The 4,272-nt window shown below is 46.4% G+C and overlaps 1 pseudogene; it reads right to left on the reverse strand.

Annotated features, from left to right (window-relative positions):
• Positions 1-4,272, reverse strand: part of LOC108247814 — a 22,694-nt pseudogene that overhangs the window by 1,956 nt on the left and 16,466 nt on the right.

Below are 4,272 nucleotides of genomic sequence, written 5' to 3' on the forward strand. Positions count from 1 at the left end.
CAGCACTTTTTTTGCATCCTGGTCCAGCTCCAAAACTACAACACCTCACTGGTGTTTCATAAAAAGGTGAAATCTCTGCTAAAATCTTGTGTTTTGAATCAACATTCATATAAACTAATTCATGTCATTTCAGTGAGTCATCATGGTTGTGCCCTGAGGCTGATCCCCATGGATTTACAAACACACACAAACACATGTCATATACACATTCAAGTTACTTGTTTTAAATAAATGCTTCTATTTTAATTCTGTTTTGGTCCTAATTGGGGAGAATGACTAGTTAAAGTCTGGATACGGCCCTGATTGTGGTTCTGGAGATAATCTTCACCACAGTCTGGACTGATGAGGCTGAAAGAGCCGACATCAGCAGGAGCCGCCGGGCGTTTTAACGTTTCAGAGTTTATTTCTGTAAAACATCCTGAGGTGTTAGAGGACTGACCGCTCGTACCTCCTCTGGTGGACTCTTTACTTTCTGCAGGTACTTCTTCACCACCTCCTCCGGAGTTTTACCTGCAGACAGAAACAGGATTCAGGTGATCAGCAGCACAGAACCAGAAAGATCCGATTTCCTCCACAGGAACCGAGAACCACCTGGATCTGACAAGAACTTTGACTTCTTTCATCTGAACCTTCAGGTTTCTAAACAACATAAAAGCACTGACGCTTTTTAAATGCTTTCATGTTGATCTAAGACCATCTTTAAAATTTTTATTGGACTTTTTACACTTTAAATAAAAAGAGATTAATGATTAAAAACAAAAAGTACTTTAAATATTTTTTACAGTTAGTGGTAAAAGTGGAGTCAGCAACATTTACTAACTTTGGATTAAAAGCATCTTTTTAAAATTTGAATATCCACCTCAGATAAGTAAAACTACTGAAACTGTTTCTCTACATTTGTTTAGTTTAACAGTTTTCTTCCCAGTAAACGTCCTGCAGCTACACAGGAAGTTGTTGATTTTAAACAAAGTGAAAGTTTCTCTGCAGAGCAGGAGACGAGTCCAGGATCGAATCAGAAGTCTCAGGAACAGAAACCAGAACCTGGCCTTTCTCAGCCCGTTTAATTTTCAGGTTCATCATTTAATGACCCTCCCCTCTCTGCAGCAGCCTTTCAGCTGCTCTCAGCCTCTCCAGCCCGTTTCCCCGGTGGTGGTACCTTTCCGAGCCTGCTTCTTGGTGGTTTTCCTGCAGCAGTGGCTGAAGCCCGGCACCGGTTTGATGTCGCTCTTGCTGACGGGCGGCGGGTGCAGGACCAGCTTCGGGGGCCGGGTGAGACACACGGGCAGAGCGGCAGCACTCATCAGGATTCCTGTGATCCCTGCAGGAAAACAGGAAGCAGTGGGAGGTGGTCAGGGTCCCGTTTGACCTGACGGCTCTCATACAGGTGGGGGTTCTTACCAGCCAGCGCCGGGTGGACTGGACTGGATCCATTCAGGTTCTTGACCGGGACGGTGGGAACGCTGCAGAGAAATAGAAACCATTCAGCCCAGAGTATTCCCGCCTCCTAACAGACTTCATCAAATACTCACTGAGAAACTCTGATGACCGTCATTCCAACCAGCAGAGTAAACCCAAACGTGTCCAAATGACCCGGATTATAACAGCCTCCAGAACCACCGACGCTCCGAGGAAGCAGAACAACTCTGACCCGATCGGATCTGTCTGTTTGTGTTTATTAAAGCTAATCCACAGAGTTTCCATCTGCTCACTGAGCTCAGAGACACAGACGTCACACGGCTGCACGCTGAGGATTACCTGCTTCCTCACAAAGCCCATCATCATCCTCCTCCTCCTCGCTGGCACGTAGCGCGCGTGCAAACCAGGACCGATCTTCAGCAGACCGATTTTAAATCAGAGCTTCAGAGACAAAAAAAGGTTTTTGATCTAATGATGGTTTGTCAGTAAATTAAATCATTAGAGACCAGATTTTAAAAATATATTTAACAGTTTTAACAAAATCACAACTTATTTTCACAGATTTAATCTCAAACTAACGTCTGAGTGGTCTAAACTTCTGCAACAAATTCATCTTACTTTTACAAACTTTCCACTTATACAGTTTAAACTTGTCTCCAAACTGACCTTTGACCTCCTGCTGTAGAAACACGACAGCAGTGGAACTCAACTTATCTTAACTGTGAAAGGCTTTCAGATCTTTTCCTCCACCTCCTCCAGCCCAACATGTAAACAGAACCTTTCGGGTCAGTCAGGAACAGTAATTTGTCGTAAAGTTTTCTGAATCATCAGGTGAGCAATCAGAGAAGGAAACATCTCTGCTGCTCGAAGACGAGGGGATGCTGAGGGATCGGCAGCCAGGGAGAAATGATGAGCTAAAATTGGTTAAAAACTCGAGATGAAACTCAGTTTTCAGCTGGTTTCTGGGGAGCAGAAAGCTTTGGTCATGTGACTCATCCTGTCTGCAGCCTCTCCTCATTAATAAATGAAACAAACAGTTTTATATTTCTGCAGATAAAAGACCTTCTAATATCTGCTGAAGTTTTCCCTGATTACACCCTGGCTCTGCTGGCGTTCGCAGTCAGACGGGTGGAAACACCCCCCCCCCCGTTGGGGACAAGCGAGGAAAACACCGTTATCAGATCTGTGGAGGAGTTTCTGAGGATCCTCAGGTCCCTTAAAGAAAATGACCTCAGACATCTCAGAAAGTGGGAGAAATGTGAGACAACTATGAAACCAAATTAAGACTAAAAAGAGACAAAAAAAGAGAAACTGAGACAGAATTAAAAGTCACGAGAAGAAGACTTTGGATCATTTGCAGGAAAGCTGCAGTTCGGTGTGAAAGCAAACGGGTCAGAAACTTTAATTGAGTGTTTCTTCTTGTAATTCAGTGGGACAAACAGTCTCCGGCTGCAGTTTGACCTCCGAGCTGCAGGGAGATGCAAATATGAAGCTTTGCATCAGGATTGTTTTAAACAGATATTCAAACTGAAGCTGGGGTTAAATGAAACGATGCAAGAAGCTGTTTTATAAGCCTGAAGGTCACACACACACACAGAGTTTGTTTCTCCTCACTCTGAACCCCTGTAAACATGAGAATCAACGCCTCTCTGGGACTCCTGGACTCTGAACCAAATTATCCACAGCTGTTTTATAGAAAACACTGATTTGGATTTTGAGACACCTGAAGCAGCTGAAACGACTCGTTTCGTTGCAGAGAAGCAGCTTTTCTCCTCAGACCTGACATACTGCCACGATCCAAACCTCCCGACCAGAAGCGAGGCCTGGGACCCAAACGGACCTTTAAATCCACCTTTGTTAGGATGACAGACTGGAGGAAAGTCCTCCTGACTGCCGATGAGGCCCTGATCCATCGACCCATCACTCAGGAACAGCCTCTTCATGACTGGTAGCGTCCATCTTTATTACAATATGTACATTTCAGCAGTGAGAGATGTTAAAACGTTCCCCCCTGTGCAGATTATTTACATTTAATTACTCGTGACCTTTGACCCTCCAGAAACTCCACCAAACAAAGAAGCTGAATTTCTGGTTTTCAGATTCTTTCTAACCGAGCTGCAGAAAAAGATCCTTAAAAAACAAACGCTGGCAGTTTGTCAGGAGGCTTGAATGAGACTCTTGACCCCCCGCGACCCCCCCACTGTCCCAGCCGTCCTCCCCCGGTTCACACACACTCCCAGCTTTGTCTGCCTCCCCCACCTCCCCCCCTCCGACCCGCTGCTCCTCCTATTCCCTCAGGTCCAGATGGGCATCAGCTGGGCTCATTTAGACCCCAGACACCAACATACACACATTCCTACACACACAGACACACACACACACGAAGCAGCAAACAGCGTATTCCATCAGAACGACCCGGCTGGAACGCCTCGCATCAGCTCCGAACAACAACAACACAAACGTTTCTCTGTTCCTCCCAAAGACCAGCTGGTCCAGGTCCTGGTCCAGGTCCAGGTCCAGGTCCAGGTCCAGGTCCTGGTCCAGGTTCTGGTCCAGGTCCTGCTGGAGGTTTCTTCCTGTTCAAAGGGGGTCGTTTCTTTCTGCTGTCACTCAGGACGAGACACTGAGATCCTTGGATCGATCGGCCATTTTAAAACAGTCTCACCTGTCCCTACGCATCTCACCCGTCCCTATGAGTCTCCTGTCCCTCTGTGTCTCACCTGTCCCTCTGTGTCTCCTGTCCCTACGTGTCTCACCTGTCCCTACGTGTCTCACCTGTCCTTATGAGTCTCACCTGTCCCCCTGTGTCTCCTGTCCCTACGTGTCTCACCTGTCCCTACGTGTCTCTCCTGTCCC

Source organism: Kryptolebias marmoratus, linkage group LG3 (genome assembly GCF_001649575.2).
Source record: "Kryptolebias marmoratus isolate JLee-2015 linkage group LG3, ASM164957v2, whole genome shotgun sequence".
Lineage (NCBI taxonomy): Eukaryota > Metazoa > Chordata > Actinopteri > Cyprinodontiformes > Rivulidae > Kryptolebias > Kryptolebias marmoratus.